Raw genomic sequence first — 27,594 nt, 5'->3', positions numbered from 1 at the left:
GACTGGAGTTTTGCAGAAGGCGGGGAGAGCAGCAGACTGACACTATAGAGATAAACACAGCCAGCTCTGACAAGCTGTTTGTCAGCAGCGTGGCTGTGATTTATGAGGGATTGCAGAGTGCAGGGGGACCTTAGGGGGGTTTGGGATAGCAACAGAGGCTGGGCTGTATTGGCAGATCCATCCTCTGTATGCAGATAATATTCTTCAAACCCACCTCGGGTTCTCTTTAACCACTTCGCCACTGAGGGGTTTAACCCCCTGACCACCAGAGCAATTTTCACCTTTCAGCGCTCCTTCCATTCATTCGTCTATAACTTTATTATTACTTATCGCAATGAAATGAACTATATCTTGTTTTTTTCGCCACCAATTAGGCTTTCTTTAGGTGGGACATTATGCCAAGAATTATTTTTTTCTAAATGTGTTTTAATGGGAAAATAGGAAAAATGTGGGGAAAAAAATAATTATTTTTCAGTTTTCGGCCATTATAGTTTTTAAATAATGCATGCTACTGTAATTAAAACCCATGAAACATATTTGCCCTTTTTTCCCGGTTATAAAACCATTTAAATTATGTCCCTATCACAATGTTTGGCGCCAATATTTTATTTGGAAATAAAGGTGCATTTTTTTCAGTTTTGCGTCCATCCCTAATTACAAGCCCATAGTTTATAAAGTAACAGTGTTATACCCTCTTGACATAAATATTTAAAAAGTTCAGTCCCTAAGGTAACTATTTATGTATTTTTTTTAATTGTAAATTTTTTAATTTTTTTTTTAATTACAAAGAAAAAAAAATGGGGAGTGTGGGAGGTAATGAGTTAATTTTATGTGTAAAAGTCATTTATTTGTATGTGAAAAATGTGTAGGGTGTAGTTTATTATTTGGCCACAAGATGGCCACAGTAACTTTTTGTTTTAATGCGACCTCCAAGCTTCCTTCCGGAAGCTTGGAGGAAGAATAAGGAGGCTGGACACGTGAGTTTTTTCTCACAATGATCGCGCTGCCCATAGGAGAGCAGCTGATCATTGCGGGGCTTAGATCAACGAACGGGAATGGATTTTCCCGTTCATTGATCTCTGGGCGAGCGGGCGGCGGCGGTTTTACTAGCGGCGGGCGGCGTGTTTACGAGCGGGAGCGCGGGCAGCGTCGGGAACGCGGAAAGTACGTGTTTCTCCGTCCCTGGTTTTTAAAGGATGGAAAAAGGGGCGGAGAAATACGTACGCGCGGGGGTAAAGTGGTTAAGAAAGCTGTTATAAACAATCGAGACTAAAACCTTTAAATGCCGGTTTGTGTCTGGCAGGCTGTGTAGACTGATAAGTCATTTATGAGTGACTAATTCCCCTTCCCTTTCCCTTCCTTGCTCTCAGACAAGTAAAGATTCTGTTTATTCAACCCACTTTGTCCTTTGATATTTATGATTCCATGAGGCTTTGCAAACTGAGTACCTAAATATGTGTTTTTAAAATGGTATAAAACTCAACAATAAACGTTTGCTTTAAAGGGAAACTTAAGCAGTTTAACTTACCTAGGGCTTCTTCCAGCCTCCTGCAGTCATCCTGTGCCCCCACCATCATTCCGCAACCCTCCAGCCAGCTGCAGCACCCCTCTGAATGCTGGGCAGTCATGGCCAGTCTCAGGCAATGGCGTCATGCTGTGCCATACACCTCCTGATCGTGCTCCCACAGCCATCCTTCTGTCCTCCTCTGTCCCTCCCCCCTGTGTCCCCGCGGCTGTCCCTTCCCCCTGTGACTCTGGGCTTCTTCTATCCCCATCTAAGGCATGTGTGGGGAGGCTGTGGCTTACCGCTGGATGCTACAGTGCAGAGATGAATAGGGGTAATCCTGTGAGGGGGTCCATGCTCGCAGCTGAAGTCTCTCTCGCTTCACTTCTGCTTACATCACCAAAGACTTTGGCTGCAAGCATGGATCCCCCCACGGAAGATTACTGCTGTTCATCTCTGCACTGTGGCGTCAGCGGTAAGCCACAGCCTCCCCACACATGCCTTAGATGGGGAAAGAAGAAGACAAGGGAATGGGACAGCCGCGGGGATACGGGGGAAGGGACAGAGGAGGATGGGAAAGAGCAGGACAGAGGAGGACAGGGGGCACTTTAGAGGACACAGGTGGCACTAAGAGGAGGGGCACTTAGAGGACACAGTAAGCATTTAGAGGACACAAGAGGCACTAAGAGGACACAGGGTGCACTTAGAGGACACAGGGAGCACTAAGAGGACACAGAGGGCACTAAGAAGACACAGGGGGAACTAAGAGGACACAGGGGGAACTAAGAGGACACAGGGGGAACTAAGAGGACAAAGGGGGAACTAAGAGGACAAAGGGGGGACTAAGAGGACAAAGAGGGCACGTAGAGGATGCAGGGGGTGCTAAGAGGACACAGGAGGGCATTTAAGAGGACATAGGGGGCACGGATGATGACACTGGGGGACAGAGAAGGACACAAGGGGGCAGAGGAGGACACAAGGGAGACACTAAAGGTACAAAGTGGAAACAAAAGGGACAAGTGGGGCATAATTGGGGAGGAAAGAAGATACACAAAATGCCCCTGAACCATGGACGCACCAAGCTTAGTATTTTTTTCCCCCTGATTTTTGGCCTCTAAACCTAAGTGTGTCTTATGGTTCAAAAAATACGGTATATGTTGCTATATTTGAGTTTCATACCACTTTAAAATAAGGTTTTCAGATCAATAATTCTGTCAATCAGTAGTCTGTAGACCTGTTGACATTACAGAAATAATTGTTCAGAAAATCAGTGTAGTTTCCCTTTAAAGGTACTTATGCACTTTTTATTCATTCCATATACTATTGAAAGCCAATATGTTCAAGCAAGCGTTGCTTCCTCTGTCTAATAAACCTCTCATTATAAAGCCCTTGTGTTTCACTTATCCACTTATAATGATCCGTTTAGAACATGTAATATTGCTTTTTATTTTTGGCTTAGTCAGAGCCCTCATTGCACAGTATAGAATATTTCCTGTACAGTTAATGACTTCCTATGTACAGCACAGAACGTGTGCATGAATGCTACATGTTGTACCCAAACAAAGGGATAGCATGAAATGTGTGACGTCTGTGGGCCATCCGGCTTACAGACTGTGTGCCGCAATTACTGGGAAATAACTACATGTCTATTTCTGTTTAACTGTAAAACTACAAGAGATTTGCCTTCTAACAAGTTTATTTTGTAGCTTACATATAATAAAAGTTCCAGAAGAAATGGGTGTGTAGTTATACTGAATATCTGTAATTTTATTGGGTATTTACGTATTATCCCATCTAGCAGGACAGCTCGTCCGTAAGACAGGCTTAAAAAGTGTGCACTGTTTCTTTAGCAGGTGATTCACCACAGATCAGCTGCTTTGTTCTGCACAGCTTTTCTCGCTGCATGGTGTTGTCTTTCTCTTATAGCTGATCCTGTCCCGAAGTCAAAGCATGATGCATCCCAATTATCCCACTCCTGTCCCTACTGCCCATACTGAAATCAGCTGCCCTCCATGTGTCCGGAGCATCCCCTGCTCCTTCCCTGGTCACCATGCAGCATAGCTCGGCCCTCGCTGCCCTGTGCTCCCTGACCCCTCCTGCTTCACACCCGTCCCCCTCCTCCCCCAGCTCCGTTGTTACCGGGAGATATGCCTGGCCGAGCACATGCTGCAGTATGCAGGATGTGTACTAAATGGAGAAGCCGAAGCAGGAGGAATGCCTGTAGCTTCTCGTTTCCATCTTCGCTCCCGACACACAGAACTCCTGCCCCGACCACCTGCAGAGAGAGTAGCTCACTTATACTGCACTCAATCCAATCATGCTTCACAAGCAGATAAAGAGGACTGAAGGGAACTTGTGTTGAATCAGCTGCCGAAATAATGTTGAATACACTTTTCAAGCCTGTCTAACTGCCAAGCTTTTCTGCTAGACGGGATAATACATAAGTACCATTTATTGATATATTACTATCCCTGACGGTAACCCAACTCTCACTCTTACCCTCCCCTGTCTATGCCTAACACTAACCTTCTCCCAACTACTACTTAAAGTGCCCATTAACAATACAATATTCCAGGTGGTCGACCATACAATCAATCAGATCGGGTACCGTTAATGGTGCTGATCGACAACAAACTGATCCACAACAAACATTCAAATAATTAGTCTGATCAGATTGCTCATCTTTTTATCCTCCCTTGGTGGCCCTGAATTATCATTTCTGATCAATTGCAACGATCAGATCAGACGTTCAATCCTTGAAAAAATTGGATTGTTAATGGGGGGCCATTACACTAACCTCCCTTTTCTATATGCTAATACTAAACCCCTAACCTACATAAGCTCGCTCCCCCCATTGCTCTGCTTCTATTTTCCCTGTAGCGGCTATTTGTAGTCGTTATTTTTCCAACATCCAAATCACCCACTGAGATTGCTAATCACAGCTTTTAATTAGGCAAGTGATCTCATTGGTAGTTGTTAGCCCTAGTCTACAATAAAGTGCATGTCTATTCAAAAAGGAACCAGTAGGACATGTAATACTTTATTCAGCATTGGAAACACTTCCTATATCAATATATTGCTGTATATTGGCATGTAGTCCCACTCTACATGGCATGTTTAGCCTAGGCTATGATGTTGCACAGCCTCCTGCCCCAGAACATTCTGGGAAACCAGGAGCTGTTTATGCTCACTTCAAAACACACAACAAGCAAAAATTCCACAGTGATGCAAGTTGGTGCACCAGTTAAGATGCTGCCATCTGTGATAAATGTAGGAATGTCAATCAGGGGGAGGAAAAATTTCACGGTGGTCAAAAATCGACTAAATAATGTATAAGTAATATTGTACATATTGAGACGACCTGCAAGAGAAAATGTATACATACCTGGGGCTTCCTCCAGTCCCATACAGGCTGATCAGTCCCTTGGCATCCTCCTCTGCTGCTTCCACTCTCAGCTATTAGTCCCGGTAAGTAATCGAGTCAGAGCTCAGTGCACGTGTGCAGCCCAGCCTTGTACGCCCGCCCCATCGTGCTCCTGTGGCCTGGAGTGTTCTGTCCCTGTGCAGTACTACTGCTCAGATGCAGAACGCTCCCAGCCTCGGAAGCGTGACAGGAGAGCGTGTTCAGCCAGACTATGCCTGCGCCAACCAACTCAGGTACTGGGACCAATAGCAGAAAATAGAGACAGCAGAGGAGGATACCAAAAGAGGGACTGATCAACTTGCATATGGGGCTGGAGGAAGCCCCAGAAATGTATACATTTTCTCTTGCAGGTTAACTCTGGTACACTTTAACTCCATAAATATAAATGTTCTGATTTTTTTAATATATAAATATCTAAAGCTTTAGTACTCTTCATGCAATCACCTTACTCATACTGGCATCCTTCAGTACTGCTGATAGTTAGGCATCTTACCAATGTACAAGAGAGTAGCTGCTAGTTGTGGTCCTCTTATGCCTGCTGTCTTCCATAGCGCATGGTGGGAAGGAGAGTATTAATAGCTCCACATCCCATCCCAGAAGCCAATGGGGTTAGAAAAAGAGTGGCACCCTCAGCACATGCAACTCTCCATAAGCCACAATGGTCAAAGAGGTGAGTGACATGCTTGCCGCACCTACTCTCAGAGGGCAATGCACCTATGCTGTAGCAGACTGCCTCAGTGGAGGGATTGCAGTGGTTGACCATGCAAAAAACAAACAAACAAACAAAAGACAATATACATAAATGCCAGCTTTTCAAAATTATGCTACTTATAGGGAAGAGGGAAAAAAGTAAATATTTTCAAAGTTGTGTTATATTGAAAGATTAAAGTTTGCATTCCTCCCCAGATCATTGGAGACTTCCAATTGTCACTGCCAGGCACCCAATTCTTTCTTCTTGGTTTGATAATGGTGTCCCCGTGATGATGTGTGTGTAACTAAGAAGAAATGCTTATATACCCACATGTAAAGATTTAATAACAGATAAGCAAGTTCAGTCATACCAGGATCTTAATGTAATCAACACTGGACAAGCTAGTATATATATATGTATCTGCATGCTTGTCTTAATGTATCTCTCAATACATTTCACACAGCCATTGATCCATGGGAATTGTATTAGCCTACATGTCTCACCCCAAGCTCTGCCTGCCAGGCTTTCCTAGATGATATGGCTCTGGTAGACCTGCTTAAAAGCCATTTAGATGCTTATTGTACGGAAAGATTCAGCCGAAACACTGCGTGGCTTGAAGCCAGCATATCTTTTGTAGGTCTGCAGTTTTGGTGACAGTGAAATGCTGTGGGGGAGCATTAGGATATGATGGTGCTGTAAGTGTTTATCTACATAGCATGTATAACTGCAGTGATAGAGCAGAACAAGTCATGTCTCCAGGGATAATAACAAGCAGATGAGACGCAGCATTCCTCTACACATGGTAATGCTAAACTGGCCGTGGGTGAGAAACACAGTATGAAGTATTTGCTGGTTGCAGGTAATTGATTTATATCTTGTGCAGTCAAGGTAATGAATTAGATAACATATTGTGGCCTGCAGTTTACAGTTTAGAAAATCAGAAAGTCAAGCAGACAGATAGAGAGATAGCATATAGATAATAAATATAAAATACATTTTTAAAGTGAACCTGAAGTGAAAATAAACTTATGAGACAATTAATTGTAAGTGTGGTACTTATGATTAATATAAGAATAGTAACAGAGAGAGGAGTCTCATATTTTTATGTCCAGTTTAATGGGTTCATTGTTAAAATTGCAGCAGACTGTCACAGCTGCTGTTTAGAATTCAGATTCTGCTTTGTATAGCTGAAGAGGATACAAAACTAATGACCCTTTGAACTTCTCTGCAATAAAAACTCATTATAATCCTTCACTTACTGTGTCATAGCTGTTTTGACTTCTATCCACTTTTCAGGAAATCAGACTGATTTTGACAAGCTGTTTACACACACTTTTGCATAGATAGCAACTTAAGTTTTTTTTAACTCTTGCTGTACTAAAAACAGAAAGGGGCTTCAAAAATCTTCTTACTAGCGCTAGCATTATATGTACCTATGTTTATCTCATCATGTCACATATCACTTCAGGTACACTTTGCAAAATCACAATCTCAACCATCTACTTTAAAGTGGAACCCCAGCCAAATACGTTGTTTTAGTTTTAGTGTCACAGATCAGCTTTGGCACACATTCATATGATCTTAGCCCTGCTGCTCTTCTGCAGCCCAGTACCAACCACACCTGTCCCAGCTCCTCCGGACCCAGTTTCTTCAATTTTGACTCCTAATGCCTTCTGCAATGATTGGATTTGGCAAGCTCTGTTCTAACGTTCAGCCACATTCATGGCTTTTACTGGCATTTTTTCCCATTGCCGTTTCTAGCTATTTTTGTGCTCCAGGCAGGACAACCAACTATCATTGTACCCCAGGAAGAACAAAATGAGAAACGTATTTGAAATACCCAAAAAAACAATATATATATATATATATATATATATATATATATATATATATGTATATCCTAATGCTTATAAAAAACAGCATATTACGCAATTGCCCCTTAATGAAAGTGAGTGCAGTATGGTTTTAACTTCCCAGCCACTGCTGCCCAGATAATCCTTAGCTGAACATTTTACCAAATCAAAGCTCTTTGTCTGTAGGAACATTATTGGTCTGTTCTTGTTGATGGTTCCTTGGAGGCTGACATCTGTAAAACCATTGATGCACTGCTCACTGTACAACCATTGATTTCACACACTAGCATAAACTAAAAAATAATGTTTTGACTCCAGTTTCACTTTCACTTTTATTTCCTTGTAGTGTTGGATAATCTCACAGCTTTTAACATAGAAAGTGAATTCTGCTCATGCTTACAGCTACATGATTTTTAAATATGGCATATCTGATGTGTTTCAAACTATGCATCAATTGTATGTATCAGTATGTGTGTCACTGGTTGTCCTGATTGTAGAGTATGTTGAACTGCTTATGTATCTATGCTGCCCATTGTTATATGCCTTGCACGTTGTACAGCGCTATGGAATATGTCAGTGCTTAACCATCTTAGCGGTATGGACGAGCTCAGGCCCTGCTGGGCCGATTTTGATGAAATAAAGAGCAGCACACGCAGCCGGCACTTTGCCAGCCGCGTGTGCTGCCCGATCGCCGCCGCTCTGCGGCGATCCGCCGCGAGCAGCGGCGAAAGAGGGTCCCCCCAGTCGCCTGAGCCCTGCGCAGCCGGAACAAATAGTTCCGGCCAGCGCTAAGGGCTGGATCGGAGGCGGCGGACGTCAGGACGTCGGCTGACGTCCATGACGTCACTCCGCTCGTCGCCATGGCGACAGGAGAAGCCAAACACGGAAGGCTGCTCATTGCGGCCTTCCGTGTTAATTTTGGCCGCCGGAGGCGATCAGAAGAACGCCTCCGGAGCGCCATCTAGTGGGCTTTCATGCAGCCAACTTTCTGGCTGCATGAAATAGTTTTTTTTTTATTTACAAAAAACCCTCATGCAGCCGCCCTGGCGATCTTAATAGAACGCCAGGGTGGTTAATAAATAAAAATAATAATCTGTTATCTTATTCAAAAGAACTCACAGCTTTTTGATGCAAAGCACTAGGAAGTCCTGCAGGAGGATCCAGATAACTCACATGACAGTGCCTACATTGCAGCGGCTTTCTGGGATAATGCTTTCTAATCGCACTGTCCCCAAATGCACACACATTTGGCTTCACTCACAGACCATAGTCTTAAGTCATGCAAGACTAAAGTTGCCTTATTTTCCATGCCGTTTTTAAATAATTAGCTTATGGAAATAATAATTATAATAATAATAACAATAATAATAACAACAATGCTGCTGATTCTAATAAACAACTAATAATAATAACAACAACAACAACAAACAGTTGCCTAATGTTAATGGGGCATCATAGCTACATTTTTATGTGCTTCCTAGATCGAGGCACACTTGACCAATGATGCAATTACTCTTCCTTCCTCTTCACCAAGGACATAAAAGATATGTAAATCTACATTCTCAGACAAAAAACAATGCAATTATGCATAGAGGCCAATAGTTACCCTGCATCCACAGTCTCTGCATCTATCTTTGAGCATCACATGTTTCCTCTAATCCCCACACTGTGTAGATGTCACTCACCCCTCACTGAGCTAAATATCAATATACAGACTTTGGCCTCAATTCATCATTGTCTTTGAGATAACTTTTTCCAGTTTGTTAAATTACCCAATTCAAAGTTTATCGATTTCTAGTTGCATTCATCAAGTTTTTTTCGCATTCGTTGTGAATTTGATAACAATTCGGTAACCATTTGGTAACGTGTCGATATTTCCATTTTACAGAGGTAATTTAACACAAGGCCATAAGATTCCCATGGAATTGTGGGTAAAAGGCAGTCCTTTGAACACTACGTAGCAACATTTGGAATAGGGCTTAACATCTGGACCAGGATTCTGGAAGTGGCTTAGGACAATCCCACTATTTCGCCAGCTGCGGCTTGATAGGAGCCTTTTCTAAAAAAAATATAGTGCAGCTAGCAAATTAGTTAACCCTGGCACTGCCTGCGTTCTCTTACAAGATGATTTAAGAGAAATGCAGATGTCTTGTTATAGCAAATCTATTTTCTTGCAAATTGATATGGTTCTAGACCTTATTCTTGCCCTTCTGCGCCTTTGAATCACTCTCAGCTGATACATAACCACGTCAAATGGCTCCATCTTCTCTGTCAGCAATGATCTGACAGGAATAACGACAGAGCAGTGAAGGAGATAACTAATCCTAAATGTAACGCTAAACCACGCCCACTTTCATTTTCATGAATTGCACATTCTTCCGTTTTAACGCATCACTAACGAATGATTACTTAATAATAATTAATTATTACCGAATGCTCGCTAACAGCTGTAGATAAATTTGATGAATCCTGAAATCAACTTAACGAATTCGGTATTTTACCAAACTGTCGTTAACCAATTCGATAAGTCTTGATGAATCGATGCCATAGTGATCAATGAGTGGAAGAACATTAAAAGAAAAAAAAAGAAAAAAAAGCAGTGAATATATTAGGGACCATCTGAGCCCAATAGCAGCCACTGTGGCTGCCATGGCTTAACAACGTCCCTAATAACAACAAACACAACAACAGAGTGTGAGTCCAACCAACTTTTACTGTGATTTAAGTATAGCCAAGATGTGAACTTGATTGAATGAAATTTACCTGTCTATGCAGCTTTCCTTCTACCTCATGCTGTTTATTTCTTCTTTTTACTGTCTCCTGGTGTTCCTCTCTTCTTCTCCTCATCTGTCTACGTCACACTTGTGGCCCAAATTATTATTAGAGAGGTATTAAGCTTCCTGGCTATGCAGGATGACCTGCTGTTACATCAGTTCATTTAGAGCAGGGTTTCTCAACTCCGTACTCAGGTACCCCCAACAGTGCATGTTTTATGGAAATCCACTGAGGTAGGTAATGAGTTCTGCTGAGACACTAATTACCCCACCTGTGAATGTTTGTGATTTTCTACAAAACATGGTACTTGAGGAATGAGTTGAGAAAGCCTGATTTAGAGTATACGTTCTGTAGCCAGCTACTCTAGTCACTGTGTCCTGTGATTTTTATTCTGCACCTGAGACCTCTACTTATGTGCAATGATCCAAATTCCTAATTCCAAATTCCTGAACTCTGTTTATTTAATTCCTGGTTTGACCTCAGCCTGTTTATGGATCCTACTGCCTGCAACCTGCCCCAACCTTCGGATATTTAATAGTTTTGCTTGCTAAGTCGGTGCCTTGTCTATTTACTGTAATAATTTTATTAAGCTGCTATGTACCAGTGGTTGCTCTTGGTTACCTTGTGCTGTGTCATCATTCCAGATTTGTTATCATCCATTGCCTTTGCACTCTTTGTAGTACTTCATATTAACCAGTTGTTGCCAGTTAGACTTGGTGGTTTACTTTAGATATGCTGCAAAGCTGAGTTTGGGTCAGAAATACATCTTTTTCTTTTTTAATTTCATTCATTTCTTTGGAATATATGAGGCTGTAACCATCATAAGCTTTCCTTTGTGTATAATAAAGCTAACTGCAGCTAGCAGGATGACTGTTCTGAGTCTTTTTACTGCTACATTCTGTATTCTTCCAGGCAGGCCTGCATTGATATGACACATTTGTCTATGGATTTGTACTGTAACCTATTTGCATTCGGTCAGTAGAAGTATGACACAGTGGCGGGATGTACAATTTGCATTTTATGATCTCTGTGATGGAGTGTAAAAGTAGGGAATGCTAATAGAATTTCAGAAACAAAACAAATGAAACACCAGCAGAATGAAAATGTGGCAAATTGATTCAAGGCGCCTGCTTGAAATGCAAGAATGATTCTTGCATTGCAGACTCAATAAACTAGTTAATAAAAGAATTCAGCTATACAACACATTTGTGCAATATAGACAGCAAAAGCTACGCCTGACGGTAACTGATTTGATGCAAGTAAAATAGGGTACTGCTAGAAGAGTGCGTTCTAGCACAAATACTCATTAAGAAATGTCATGCCACACAATCAAACAAAGGGGCACAGCAAGGCAATCCCTGGTGCTAGGAATGGAGCTTATTTCCTTCACATACCATGTCTTTCAGATTTACAGTTATGTAAATATATAAGAGTAACAGATTTCCCAGCAAGCTCTTGGTGATCCAGAGCTCCTAGGGGTGTGTAAGGGGCTAAAAGAGACCGAGTTTGGGTCTGTAATACTAACAAGCTGGCACATCATTGCATTCCAGCGGTGCTGGAGGTGTGTTTAGCTGTCTGGGACAAATATCTGAATAATCGCAAATACCTTCTGTTTTTAGAAGGCAAACTTTTGTTTTGTAAATATATAAGCTAACTGTACTTTTTAAATCTGTATTCATGTAAAGCTATAAAAGTAAGGCTGGCTCACATGGACGTTTTGCTGGCATTAAATGTGGCACTTTAAAAGTAACGTTTTTAGGGATCTGCCATCCCATGCAAGTGAGTAAGAGCATTTAGTACAAGCTTTTGCAGGCTTTCATGAAAGCCTGGCAGTTTATCCCGGTGTCCGGTCTCAAAAGCAACATGCAGCTTCTAGAAAGTATTTGAAAGCAAGCAAAAGACACCGAAAGCCACTGAAAGCCAATGAAAGCTCATAAAAGCCTAGCGTTTCCTTATACTTTCTACAAAAGCCCCGAAAAATGCAACGCTTTCCTGAAAGCCATTAAAAGCCTTCGAAAGCCAATAAAAGCTTAGCTGTTAAACGCTGGTATTCTTGGAACAAAATAAACAAACAAAAAACTACAGTGTTTGAACGAGACACTGAGCAGAAGCTCATTTGCTTTGATTCTCAGTGATTTCAAAATAGTGTGCAAATGAGTAGGGAAGCTGCATGACATCTTTCTATAGATCCTTTCCAAGAAGGGGTGTCTTTGAAGAATAAAGTTAATAATGAAAATCTCCCATAAGGATATAGACTAGTCTAGTGATCTGCAAACTTGGCTCTCCAGCTGTAAGGAACTACAAGTCCCACAATTCATTTGCCTTTATGAATCATGACTGTGGCTGCCAGACTCCTGCAATGCATTGTGGGACTTGTAGTTCCTTAACAGTTGGAGAGCCAAGTTTGTAGATCACTGGACTAGTCCAAACTATGTCAGATCTGTTACCTTTTACCAATGACTGTAAGTGTCAGCTACAAAGGAACAATTAAATTAATAGTGCATTTTACTCTGAGAGAAACATACATTGTATATGTCTGTACTTACATTTTTTTTTTTTTTTTTGCAATACTGGCCTTTTAACCAAAGGAAATGTGCTGGAAGAAATTACACCTTTATTGAAGGTAAATCATAAGAACTTAACAAACTGTGAATAAATTAACCAAACATGACCACAATTAAAAACATTGCTCAAGTGTCTCAAGAAACTTAACCATTAACTAAAAAGCCTGTTTGGCCAGATCACACAAGGAAGGCACCAGCCTATAATCACTGAATCATCTATTCACAAAACAGGCTCAAAGACCGTACACCAATCGGCGTTAAGCGGTACTGGGGGTGACGCCGCATCCACGCCCATCGGGAAATTGTTTTTCAGTAGCCTGGTGGCTTGTGCTGAATACATGACATTCAGGCAGGATTTACAGTACAAACAATACAATTACACCTGAGCTTGATCAGTAATCAGTAAATAATAAGAATTGTTACAATAAGAGTTAAGGTGGCCATACGTCAGACTACTTGGTGGCCAATCGACCATCCAATTTGAATTATTATAATCGAATTGAAAAAAAAAGGTACCGCCAAGTGCATGCCTGACCGGCAAAGCAACCTACTTCAGGACAGAAATTGGTCGCATTGTCGATCGCGCATTCTGCAAGATGTCGGGCCGAAGTTGGTTGTTTGGGTGCGTGGCAGGAACGGCGTGCAAATTCCCAACGATTGACGAAACCATCTTCCCCCTCGCTGCTGTGTAATGTAATGTTCCCTCGTGCACAGTGTAAAGAATACATTACCGGTTCGCGGCCTCTGCTTGTCCCCCGTAGGCTTCCGGGATTCCTCTTCCGCATACACACATGCCCCACATGGTTTCCTGTTAAGGGAAGGGCGCATGTGTGAAGTCACACATGCGCGCCCTTACTAGGAAATCACGTGGTGCGCATGTGTATGTGGAAGAGGAACCCCGGAAGCCTGCGGGGGACAAGTGGAGGCCGCGGAGAGGTAATTTATACACGTTCTTTATCTATTGAGCTTGCGCAACCTATGAGATTTGTGTATAAAAATAAACCCTGCCTTAATACACATCAATCTGAATATCAACTGCAAAACCTGTCTGTGTGTCTTCATTGTAGTTGATTCAGGTTCAATGCTGGTACTGGCTAGAAATCACAGAGCATTAATTCTAGGTCATCCCTGATGGGGAATTGGGTCTGAAAACTGACCAATCCTTTCAGGTACCTAGGGACATTACATTAGGGGGGCACAATGCACAAGGCGAATTCCGGATCGATTTCAGCATGAAATTGATCGGGAATCAGCCTAGGGTGTATGGGCAGCTGACAGATCTCTCTCTTATCAGATTCGATGAGAGAGAGATTTGTCTCTTGGTCGAATCTGCCCATACAGTTCAATGGGCACCTTTAGTGTTAGCAGGAGTTCAGGAAGGAAGAATAGATAAGGAATGGCACAAATCACTGTGCTGCAACTGTATGCAAATAAAGGTGCTCCGTTGTCTTCTCTTATCTCCTTATATACAGGATCTTCTCAAAAAATTAGCATACTGTGATAAAGTTCATTATTTTCTGTAATGTACTGATAAACATTAGACTTTCATATATTTTAGATTCAAATACACACAACTGAAGTAGTTCAAGCCTTTTATTGTTTTAATATTGATGATTTTGGCATACAGCTCATGACAACCCAAACTTCCTATCTCAAAAAATTAGCATATTGCATCCGACCAATAAAAGAAAAGTGTTTTTAAAACAAAAAAAAGTCAACCTTCAAATAATTATGTTCAGTTATGCACTTAATACTTGGTAAGGAATCCTTTTGCAGAAATGACTGCTTCAATGCGGCGTGGTATGGAGGTAATCAGCCTGTGGCACTGCTCAGGTGTTATGGAGGCCCAGGATGCTTCGATAACAGCCTTAAGCTCATCCAGAGTGTTGGGTCTTGCGTCTCTCAACTTTTTCTTCACAATATCCCACAGATTCTTTATGGGGTTCAGGTCAGGAGAGTTGGCAGGCCAATTGAGCGCAGTAACACCATGGTCAGTAAACCATTTACCAGTGGTTTTGGCACTGTGAGCAGGTGCCAGGTCGTGCTGAAAAATGAAATCTTCATCTCCATAAAGCTTTTCCGCAGATGGAAGCATGAAGTGCTCTAAAATCTCCTGATAGCTAGCTGATTTGACCCTGCCCTTGATAAAACACAGTGGACCAACACCAGCAGCTGACATGGCACCCCAGACCATCACTGACTGTGGGTACTTGACACTGGACTTCAGGCATTTTGGCATTTCCCTCTCCCCAGTCTTCCTCCAGACTCTGGCACCTTGATTTCTGAATGACATGTAAAAGTTGCTTTCATCCGAAAAAAATACTTTGGACCACTGAGCAACAGTCCAGTGCTGCTTCTCTGTAGCCCAGGTCAGGGGCTTCTGCCGCTGTTTCTGGTTCAAAAGTGGGTTCATGCTTCCATCTGCTGAAAAGCTTTATGGAGATGAAGATTTCATTTTTCAGCACGACCTGGAACCTGCTCACAGTGCCAAAACCACTGGTAAATGGTTTACTGACCATGGTATTACTGTGCTCAATTGGCCTGCCAACTCTCCTGACCTGAACCCCATAGAGAATCTGTGGGATATTGTAAAGAGAAAGTTTAGAGACTCAAGACCCAACACTCTGGATGAGCTTAAGGCCGCTATCGAAGCATCCTGGGCCTCCATAACACCTGAGCAGTGCCACAGGCTGATTGCCCCCATGCCACGCCACATTAAAGCAGTCATTTCTGCAAAAGGATTCCCGACCAAGTATTGAGTGCACAACTGAACATAATTATTTGAAGGTTGACTTTTTTTTGTTTTAAAAACACTTTTCTTTTATTGGTCGGATGAAATATGCTAATTTTTTGAGATGGGAATTTTGGGTTTTCATGAGCTGTATGCCAAAATCATCAATATTAAAACAAGAAAAGGCTTGAACTACTTCAGTTGTGTGTATTTGAATCTAAAATATATGAAAGTCTAATGTTTATCAGTACATTACAGAAAATAATGAACTTTATCACAGTATGCTAATTTTTTGAGAAGATCCTGTATTATCATTATCTGTTAGAGGCAGTTTTAAAACTTTTAGTGATTAACAATTAAACGCATTACCCTAAAAAAGGTTGTGTTGTTGTAAAGTACCGTATCTCAAATGACTTCTTTGACCTTTACACCTTTTGTTTGCCTTCAGACTTAGTTAGAGCCTGGTGACTTGAAATAGGTGGTACAGCGCATTGTTGTTTACTTACTGTTTCACTGCTCACTCCAACCACTAGGAAGTGCTGTGCTCCAGACAGTGTTTCCATGAGATTACTCATAAAAACATTTCTGTGACAATAATATATTTTCTAGCATACAATGGCATGACATATACAGTAGCTTGGTAGCATATACAGTAGCTTGGTATAACATTGTTTTTGAGGTGTGCCATGCACAGGGAACTAAAGTTATTTCACAGCTGGGATTCTCATAAAAGTTGTGTGAATTTCTTTGCGGTTTGCCAGCAATCCAATGAATCTGATAGTGATAAAGTAATTCTTGATTTGTTCATCCACTTAAAAATTGCTGCAATTGCTGATCTGTCAGAAGACTCAATCAATCCAGCACGTCATAAGTCACCAAATCTCATTGTCACTGTGAGTAAAAGTTACCTCTCTTGCTTTGAATAAAATTGTTCAAATTTCTTTGTGCACCTATGCAAAAGAGGAAGTCACATGATGAATCTCAAGTATAAAACACATTTGCCTGATCAAGACTTTTTTAAAGTGTAACTGTCGGGCATAAAATTAAAAATAATTTCTTTATTTTTATCTGGTAAACAAATAATAAGGATGCTAACCAGGCAAACCAAAAGTTAAAAATCACTCTTACTTTTCTTGTTGATAAATAATCATTCCCCAGTTTACCTGACTCTTATTTTATACATTGCTGCACAAAGGAAGTTGCAGGGAATGCTGGGTTGTCCTTTTTTGCTTCTCTACTTTCCCCTCAGACTTAACTAATGCAGCCTGATTGGTTGAAGCTACTTTCCCTCCTGTTCACACCTCTGTTCCTTTCTGATTGACCAATATTTCTCATGCTGAGACAATGCACTTTCAATTGCAGAGCTGGGTGGGAGTGCCTGAAGACTGGGAGGAGAGCAGGCAATGCATACACAGTCAGGCAGAGGAAGGGAGGACATGACATCAGGATTAGCTTCAAAATAGACACAGTTAAAATCGAAAATTCTAAGAAGGATTTTCTAATTTTTTTACTATAGAGAAATCACTAAAATCAAAACGTGGACAGTGCAATACATTTGTTATGTAAGTAGATCAAGTACTTATCTACTTATATATGTGTTTTTTTTTCTGCGATAGTATGGCTGACATCTCCTCTTTAAAGTAGTATGTGCATGTACATGTGCAGTGCGCTGAAATTTGGAAACAAAATGAAAAATCAAAAGAGCATTGTCTGCTGTTGCAGTGTGCTTTATTACACTAATCCTTAGCACTGTGTTATTCTCTTAGAGTGGTGAGCTATCTGTGGCTTTATGCTGCCCCACTCTCTGCATTATAATCTATGTCTTTGGAGACACTGGTCAATTAAACTGGTTTGAACTCGCATATATTTATATGGCCATTATAGACTCCATCTCTTGTCTTGTGGAAAGTGTCTGTTTGTTGACCAGGCTCCTATCTTTAGTCTCGTTGTCACTTTCTGTATTGGTAGGTGGCTGGGTACTCAGTGCTGTGTGATTGGTGGTTTGTGAGGACCATGATCTCTGTGGGAATAGAAATGATTGCCTTTACATTGTGGTGGAATGTTCACCACATGATGCATGTGCATATGCTTTGAGCCTCAGTGTGTATGCTTGTGAGTGATGACCTGTGATTTTAACGCAATCTTACATGATTAGATTAATTGCCCATTGACTGGTTGTTGAGACAAATAAGGCATTTTACTCTTTGACACAATGTGTTATACAGCTTTATTTCCCACTTTTAAATGGCCCTGAATTAAGCCTGAACAACATACATAAAGCATATTATTATAGGGTGGGTATTCAAATGTAACTTTTCAGTAACCTTTCTATTTTTTTTTTTATTGCTCCAGACCAGAGCCCACCTTTAAAAAATAGAAGATCTGCCAGATATGAACATCAGCATAAAAATCCATATGAGTTCTTATATATTTCCATACTACCTTTAAGCTATTTATAATTGTTCACAGAGTTTCCATTCCTCACAGTTATGATTTCTGCAGCTACATCTATGATGCATTATGGGAGTTACGGCTTGCTTGTGTAAACCTAAATACTTGCAAACACATCCTGCTTTAAAGGGACTCCGAGCTCAACTTAAAAAGGAAAATAGTACTCACCCGGGGCTTTCTCCAGTCCAGTGCTGGTCAGGAGGTCCCACGACGGCGTCCTGGCTCCTCTCCTAGGCCCCGCTCCGGAATGGCTGCCCGGTGGCACTCGGCCGAGTGTCGGGCTCCTTCTTCCGTGTATGACGCGGCTGACGTCACCACGCCGGCCGCCTCAGGTCATCACGGCGGCCGGCGTGAAAGTACTGCGCATGCGCGATTAAAGCGCGCGTGCGTCGTACTGCCACGCCGGCCGCCGTGATGACGCGAGGTGGCCGGCGTGGTGACTCCAGCCGCATCATATGCGGAAGAAGGAGCCCGACACTCAGCCGAGTGTCGCCAGGCTGCCGCCGGGCAGCCATTCCGGAGCGGGGCCTAGGAGAGGAGCCAGGACGCCGTCGTGGGACCTCCCGACCAGCACTGGGCTGGAGAAAGCCCCGGGTGAGTACTATTTTCCTTGTTGAGCTCGGAGTCCCTTTAAGAAGAGAAATTGTACTTTGTACAGTTACACAGGGGCATTGCGGAATTCCTTAGAAGCCAAGTATATTACTATTATTATTATTATTGATTTATAAAGCGCCAACATATTCTGTGGCGCTGTTCAAAGTAAGAAACAAACATGAGGTACATAATAATACAGAACGGTGTACACCAATATACAAGATAGATAATTAGTGACAAAATACAGAAAAATGATACAAAATACAGAATACAAAATGCAGAATTGGTAATGACAGTGATAAGTAACATGATAAATAAAATGTATAATAATTTCCAAGACACAAAAGGGGGAGAGAGCCCTGCCCTTGCGAGCTTACAATCTAAATGGAATGGGGGGGGGGGGGGGGGATAAGAGGAGGGGTAGTATGCAGCAAATATATTGAGGCAGTGTGTCTTAGGATACCTAGTAGGAGTGCAATTTGGCCTTAGGACAAAGGGAAGTGGCCTAAGGTAGCGCATATGCTTGTCGGAACAAATACGTTTTTAGAGAGCGTTTAAAGGTAACAAAGGTTGGAGAGTGACGGATGTGCTGTGGGAGGGCATTCCAGAGCAGGGGTGAAGTGCATGCAAAATTGTATGAATGTGAATGTGAGTAGGTAATTCTAGAGTAGGACAACAGAAGATCATGAGTAGATCTGAAATTGCGATTCTGGAAATTAGTGAGGATATGTACTGGGGAGAAAGATTGTGGAGAGCTTTGTAGGTTAGGAGTTTGAACTGGATCCTTTGGTTAGTTGGCAGCCAGTGAAGAGCTTGACAGAGAGGAGCAACAGAGGAAGATCCAGAAGAAAGATGAATGAGACGAGCAACTGAGTTCAGTACCGACTGGAGCGGTGCCAGTCTGTTAGTTGGTAGTCCACAAAGTAGTATGTTGCAGTAGTCCAGACGAGATATTATAAGAGCATTAACATTTTAGTTGTGTCTTGAGTGAGAAAAGGTCAGATGCGGGATATGTTTTTTGAGTTGGAGATGCATATTAATACAGTGCAACCAGACTATAAGTTTAGGCCCCATTTACACTTGGCCCCTGTTTACATTACACGCGTTGCCGTCCGTATTTCGGCAATGCATGCATCAGAAGTGCATAGACTACACTGTCTGATGTTCACACTGCATGCATCCCATACCAGTGCGGTGCATGAACACATGCTGCATGCATTTTATAGCAAAACGCACGGCTGACCAATTCACTACAAGTGAATGGGATCAGCCACGCAAAACATGGAAACGCAGATGACGTGTGATCATACACGTTGCGTTCCGATCGCACGGCCATCTGCATGTAACAATGTAAACGAAGTCTTAATCAGTTGCTTTCAGTTAAAACTGAAAGGACAACTGATTTTCAAAGTGATGCCCATGTTTTCTTATGGTACAGTTCACACTATACACGTTTTAAATGAAAGAATTTTCATAATGCACTGCTATGGAGAAGAAGAAAAACAAAAATGTGTACCAACTGATTAAGTGTAAATGGGGCCTAAGCTGGCCAGACTGAGTCAGTCCTCTGAAGCCATACCTCACTGCCACTAAAGAGAGAATAGAGCTTGACTCCTCCCACTCCCCCTGCATGCCCATGTTATTATTTTTTATTTACATAGCGTAGTGCTGTGCAACCTATGCAATAATGGGGAGCATACATACATGAGCAGTTCAACATACTACAATCAGAACAATTACAGATACAAGTACAGAATACATACAATTAATGTGTAGTATGAAAACCATCAATACTGATGGATGACTGTCTGCCTTGGCGTAGCATGTGTAATTCACTGAGAAGGGAATATGGATTTATGATCTAGTGTTGTAGGTTTTTTACATTTGATTACATTAGCAAGAGCTTTTCAAATCACAAAGCGCTTAGAAAAAGCTCTTGCAGTGTGAACCAACCCTCAGTCTGTAGAAACTGAAATTTGTAAAACTTTTTTTTTAAATAAAAGCATTCATGTAAAATATGATTTGTTTTAATACATATGGAAGACTATGGTTGAAAGACAGCTTAAAACAGTACAGTAACAACAGGATTTTATTAACTATGTGATGCAAGGTATATATTATTTATTAGAAAAGGTACACACAACTTAAATGTTGCAGTACTGTGATTTCGTAAAATGAAACTCTAATGCATAACGGTAACTTTATGTTAAACTGGATTGGCATTTTGTCTTTCGGGAAATAAAATGTAAAGGCCTAAGGAGCTAACTGTTCTTTTCCTACATTATTTTAAGAAGGATTACCTTGACTAGATTAGAGCTCAGAGAACAGTACATACTGGCTGGGTGAAACAAGCCATTTCAAACTTATTTCACCAACTATCAAATACTTTTGCAACAAACTGTTAAGTTATTTCAATCCTTGTGCAGGAGGCTGCCATCTTTATTTCCTTTTAAGCAATACCAGTTTCCTGGCTATCCTGCTAATCCTCTTCCTCTAATATGTTTAACCATAGACCCTGAACAAGCATGCAGCAGATCAGGTGTTTCTGACATTGTTGTCAAATCTGACAAGGTTAGCTGCATGCTTGATTCTGGTCTGATTCAGACACTGCTACAGCCAGATAGACTGGAAGGGCTGCCAGGTAACTGGTATTGCTTAAAATGAGATACATATGGCAGCTTCTATATACCTCTACTTTAGTTGCCATTAAAAGTATCAGACTAGTCCTCTGACATAAGGGGTTGGTCTGTAGATGTTATTTCACAATCAAATGATCTATCTACTGATCATTCCGACACCAAGCTTACAACAGCACAAGGGCAATAGTAAACCTTTCCATTAAAAACATGATTTCCTTAAAAGTGAAAAGCTTGAAAAGTTCTATATGGTAAAAACAGTATAACCTGTAGAGGCCAACAATGCCAATGGTAACATAGGCCACAATTAAGAATACACACAATCCTGTGGTGCTCTAGTGTAGACATATAATGTGTGTACACAGGAGCGTCTGTGCCAGGAGGGTGACCATGACCGTCATCCACCTCCACAGGTAGATCCAAAACAAACAAATAGCCAAGAGCGCGACTGTTTCAGAGCAGTGTAGGTTTTTTTAAAATTATTGTTTATTACAGGTGCGCTCTTCTAGCTCCTGTCTATCCCTCAAACATTTATGCTGGCTACCTGCACCACCAATAGTGTTACATTACACAAAAGACATACATATGAAAGAAGGTTCAGAGTGTGCTGTCCAACTGTCCATACAATACTTATCACCCTAAAAGGAAATCAGTTCTCTTTAGAATGTTCTCTGTAGACCATATATTATCATTTTCTTCCTGTCCTCTTTAAATCCAGTTTTCCTCAAAATTAAACAAAAGCAACATTATAGTGCAGACTGTTGTAATAGCGATGGAGGGGGTCCACTCTCTAATGTAACCCCCAGTGATTTTTATCAGGTCACCCGCCTTCACCTCGTACAGAGCCCAACACACTCTCCAAAAACAGCTAACACACTTACCCTTTATAATAGCTGCCCTGACTCACAGACCGCTACTACATACTGTATTATCACAACCTGGAATTTCTGCTTACCGCCACCTTCCACTCTGTGTCTGCCATGGATACCATCAAAGCAGTTCAGCGATAGATCATTGCTCGACACACCACTATCAGTATAGCGCATACACGCAAGGCCAGAGCGACACTAGTAGGTGCAGCATCTGCCACCATCAAACAATACAGGTGACTGCTCACCCTTAGACACTGTTGTCCACTCTGACAGACAGCTGTATTCGCACTGGTACTTCTGTGCTCCTCCTTCATCCTGGCTCTACACTTTCTGGATCAGCACGCCACTGCACAACACTCCAGACTTCCACAGCAGTTACCCAGTTCTCCCCTCCCAGACCACTCTGGGTTAATGCCTGCTGGTCTCCAGAATGATGGAACACTTCCTGGTAACTTCCAGGAGAATGTATAGTGCCAACTAGTGGCCAATAAGTAATATTAAAGTAAAATAAATAAATGTAACAATTATTAAAACCTAACACGATGGTAGTTTTGTTTTCTAAGTTATTCAGCTCACATACAGACAACTATTGAGTTTGTTATCTATTTTTTTCAGCCATGCAGAATTAGTTATCCATGAGACTTACTCACAGTCTAACTGTAGCTTGACTGCACAGTCATTTAAAGCCCTGGATGCTTAACTTTTACAGTGAGAAAAAAAAGGAACACAACCTAGGCATATGTAGGACTAGGACTCTACATACACATGTTTATCATCATGTCACAGATCACTTTGCGTAGCCTTTAACTATACTTCTTGTCTTGACTCAACATTGCTCTGTATAATACATTCACTTTATAACCCTATATCACTGGTCAGATGTGGATCTGTGTCCACTTCACAGATATGGGAGTAACCGTGTCATACAGGGGCTGCAGTGGTTTGTTTCGAAACCCGACCGGTTTTGTCACAAACGGTGACTCATCAGGGGCATCTGATGAGTCACCGGATGTGATGAAACCGGTCAGGCTGGGACGCACATACGTGGAGCACGGAAGGCGGAAGTGAGGTCGGCGTGGCATGCGAGAGCTGGAGTCCAGCGAGACAGCGCCGCTGATTGCCTGCCAGGTGGCCAACTACCGGGGTTGAGCCCGTAAAAACTCAGTGCCTTACACACAAAGAATCTGGCATGTGAGTTGTTAGGATTAATTTTAAATAAATTGTTTTAACGGTTTTACGCTATGGAGCCTATTGGTTTAATTTGAGGTGCATATTGATATGGAGCCATAATTGAATTTGTGGAGTGGATCAGTGATGATCGGTACAGGCAGAGGGAGGCCTTGATGTCCCTGCAGGCGCTGTCTGACCCAGTCTCATAGTGGGTCAATTGGTTGCAGTGAGTGTCCCATCTTAAGGGTGTGGTGGTGGTACGCACTGTAGAGGCTACCTACTGTAAAAATCACAGCTGCGATTCAAGTGTCATAGTGGACCTGTGGACCTTTGTTCCTAAAATCATTTTGGACTCCATATATGCGCTGTTTTAATATATATAAAAGTACGTAACGAAACAGACATTTCATACTTTGCCTAATCGCTTCAGGCATTCAATAGAATGCCTGATTTCGTACTTTGCCTGTAACATATACACTACACTATAATAGGCGTGGCTACTGCATTGCATTATTAATTAAAGGTTTTTTTGCGCATTTTGTGCAGTTGGTATTCTCTTTGTATGTTTGCATAGCAAGAAAAATCTTTTCTCCTGTAATCCTGAGTGGTTAAATTGTCAGGTTGTAGAACATACATTAAAGTGTAAGTAGAGATTGCTGAACTGTTTGCAGTGGTCCTTCTCGCCTCCACTCAGGCAAAAAGCAGGAAAATAAAACACTCACTGATTGGGAAATTTCAGTGCTAGAAACAAGCAGCACTGTAATGAATAGGAAAGACGTCACACTGACTGCTTTATATGCTGATTAGTGGTAGGTTTGGTGTGGGCCATTCAGGTTTGAGGTAGTTTTGGTGTTCAGTGTGCCATTAAAATGAATGGAGTGGCCATGACCAGCCACAGATGTCATTATTTCACAGTATTAAATTGTGTAAGTATCCTAATTATAGTGAACGGGAGCCCTATGGCTACAAATAGTCATGTTCACCTTCTTACACACTTTGCCAAGTTAATTCTAAACACAATTAAGGGTATAGCAAGATCTGCTTTACTGTGCTAAAAACTACAGGGAACAAACCTGCCAAGGTTCAGTAGTACCTTATCCTTTCATCAGGGTCAGATTTACCATAAGGCACTGTAGGCATGTGCCAACAGGCGCCTGTGATGGAAAGACGGATTACTCCCCTCCCTGAGCGCTTCCCTCCCTCCTTCCCTATGTAGAGTCCCAAGCAGAGTGTAAATGAGAGGTTACTCACCCTGCTCTTGGGCATTCCACTGGCGAGATCTCCCTTCAGTCAGGGGTGCCTATAGCTACTTAATACTAAGGTTCCTCTACTTACCTAATATTTGAGGGTACCTCTAGCTATTTAATATTGAGGGTGCTTCTGGCTACCTAATACTAAAGGATGTCTGTAGCTACCTGTGATGGGCAAGGGAAGTAAGTGAGAATTGACAGCTGGGCCAACCAGCTCCCTTCGGCAGTTCGGTGGTAGTTTGTAAGTTCATGGAGGGTGAGGTCTAAGGTGCCAGGATATCTGTAACTATATGCTCCGCTCCTATGAGGTAAATCATCATGCATGCACTTCTGTAAGGCAGTTATGTTTACATGTGCTGTCTGTGTGCAAGACCATACAGGCAAAAAGACCATACAGGCAAAAAGACCATACAGGCAAAAAGACCATACAGGCAAAAATTGCATGTGGCTGTTAAAAGTAAAATGTGTTTTAATTATATTTTAATATATTTTCTTTATTATCCTTCCTTCTTTCTTTCTTTCTTTCTTTCTTTCTTTCTTTCTTTCTTTCTTTCTTTCTTTCTTTCTTTCTTTCTTTCTTTCTTTCTTTCTTTCTTTCTTTCTTTCTTTCTTTCTTTCTTTCTTCTTTTCTTCCTTCCATATCCTTTCTTGAGCTTTTTATTACCCAGCACTGTAAATCTGAATGGTTTGGTATTAGCTGAAACAACAGATTCATCCAGAGTTCCCTGATAGTGAATAGCAGCATCTGGCAGGTATTGCAGAAGTGCCCAGAATACTAACACTGCTAAATAATAGAGTAGTATTCCAGGCCACAGCTTGCTTCAGTGACAGACCATTTTTTTTAGTTGAAATACTTCCTTGATCGTTGGAAACATCCCCTCAGGCACATAGACATTGGCGGTATAAGTATAGGTATGTCTTTGCTGTGAAACAGCACTTGTGCGAACCTGGTCACATAGTCGGCTTGTGGATGGCAGCGGATCTCCTTCCTGACAGTAAATATGAATTTCAGAGGCGGAACTGAATGGTTGTATATACTGAGCACGGCAGATGGGGAATCTGCAACCTTTGCTCTGGCATGATCAGCTTCTCTGCTGTAAAAAATAAAAATCATCACAGTCTAAAGACAATGAATACTTACTGTAATCCCCTTCTGCCATACAAATGCAATAAAGTCTCATCATGAGAACATTTTACATGGATTTGCAGTATGTTTAGTTATTTCAGTACCTGTGAGAATCAAATACCACATTAAAATTCTAAACTGCATCTAATGTTTTCAAAAATATTATGTTCTGGCCCTTTATTCATATCAGTAGCTGTTCTTTTTAAGTGGTTGAAGTGAAACTTAAAGGACTTACGAGGCAAATAAAAAAAAAAAAGTTCAGTACCTGCATGAAATTTTAATGCACAGAGGACACCCTCCGCGCCCTCCGTGCAGTTCCGCCGGGTCCCCGCTGTTCAATTGCCCCCCCGGGCTGGCTCCCGACTCCACAGCCCGGGTCGGGCTCTCATGCCTCCTCTAAAATGGCTGTCGGAGGTTGCCGCGGCAGCGCAGTCCGCATAGACGCGAGTGCGGCTGCGCAGCTCTGGGGCCTCCCCCCGATCCACGCTACAGGCTTTCTCCTGTGCGTGGATCGGGGGGGCCTAGAGCTGCGCAGCCGCACTCGCATCTATGCTGACTGTGCGCCTGCGGCAACCTCTGGCGGCCATTTTAGAGGAGGCATGAGAGCCCGACCCAGGCTGTGGAGTCGGGAGCCGGGCCGGGGGGTAATTGAACAGCGGGGACCCGGTGAAACTGCGCAGAGGGCGCGGAGGGCGTCCTCCGTGCTTTCAAATTTCATGCAGGTACTGAACTTTTTTTTTAACTCGCCTCGTAAATCCTTTAAGTGAAAATAAACTTATGAGATAAACAATCGTGTATATCCTCCTACTTATAAAAATGACTTTTAGATATCGCATAGTTATGTTATGTTCGACAGTCTGTCCCATGTCTCAGAGATCTACAATATATGAATATTTGAACTTTTTTGTCTATCACTTTTTTGTCTATCACTTGCATTCAAAAACCCAGTTCTCTGCCAGAAGAGCTTATAAGTGAAGGCCCTTATACTCTGACTGGGTCCTGACTTGCAAAGCTGAATATTAACTCTTTCAGTTAGGGAAAGAAGAAAGAACAGTATATTTATTTGTATGCTTATCACTGTACATACACATGTCTATCTCATCATGTCACGTGTCACTTACGGTTTCCTTTAATTAGGAATGGCAGAAAGTGTTGTTGTTAAGATTCAGGTGACAGTCCAAGTTGGTACAAAAGGAGGAAGGCAGGCACCATCAACAAAACTGCTTTGTATTGTGCAGGCAAGGTTATATAAGCATCGGTGAAGGTCTAGCAGTGGGGGTCCAAGGAGGCAGGCCCAAACTCCACCAGACCAAACATCCCGGCGATGTGAAACTGTTGCCGTGTACAGCCTTTTATGCATCCTAGTACCCACCTCTTAGGATCTCCACAGCTAGAACCTTCACGAATGCTAATATAGTCTTTAAGTGATCTTTAATTAGTCACAGCTGCACAATAAATAGCAGCTTGTATGGATGTTGCCCACTTCTTCGTTCCTACTTTTGTCCATATGCCTTCTTCATTGCTGCATTGGACAGAGCACGTCCAAAGAGTATTTGAGGTCACTTAGTTGGTGGAGATCCTTCCATTATTGTTCACATGTTTGAAATAAGTTCCGTAATGAAAGTAAGTGTTACAGTAAGTGTGAGTGCCACACATGTATATTTTCCTACCCTACATTGAAAATTGTCACAGATATTGCTCATTTGGTTCAGTAAAGTCCATTATTATGTTTGTGGGAAAAATGTACTTCCTGTGAATGAAGGAGCTTCCCAGACATTTGCTTACTTTAGCCAAACAGTCTAGCTAATTAGGACCATTATGTAGAGTTTAAGTACCTGACTTAAAATGTGTACTAATTCCATAATATCATGTAAACTGCCTTATTGGAGCTCAAGCAGGAACTCTGAAGTTGTGATGAAACATCTTCTAGAACTGAAAAATGGTGACCAGCTT

The 27,594-nt window shown here is 41.8% G+C and overlaps 1 protein-coding gene and 1 non-coding gene across 2 annotated transcripts in view; one reads left to right on the top strand and one right to left on the bottom strand.

The window, feature by feature from the left end:
- The window catches only part of NALF1 (NALCN channel auxiliary factor 1), a 663,538-nt gene that overhangs the window by 593,507 nt on the left and 42,437 nt on the right, over positions 1-27,594 (top strand). The window lies entirely within an intron of this gene.
- LOC137555134 (U6atac minor spliceosomal RNA) lies at positions 20,968-21,047 on the bottom strand. The gene has a single exon (XR_011027833.1). It is a non-coding gene; the product is annotated as a U6atac minor spliceosomal RNA (small nuclear RNA).

Source organism: Hyperolius riggenbachi, chromosome 2 (genome assembly GCF_040937935.1).
Source record: "Hyperolius riggenbachi isolate aHypRig1 chromosome 2, aHypRig1.pri, whole genome shotgun sequence".
Taxonomy (NCBI): Eukaryota; Metazoa; Chordata; class Amphibia; order Anura; family Hyperoliidae; genus Hyperolius; species Hyperolius riggenbachi.
The sequence above is the reverse complement of the archived record's forward strand: the minus strand, read 5'-3'. Positions and strand labels throughout refer to the sequence as shown.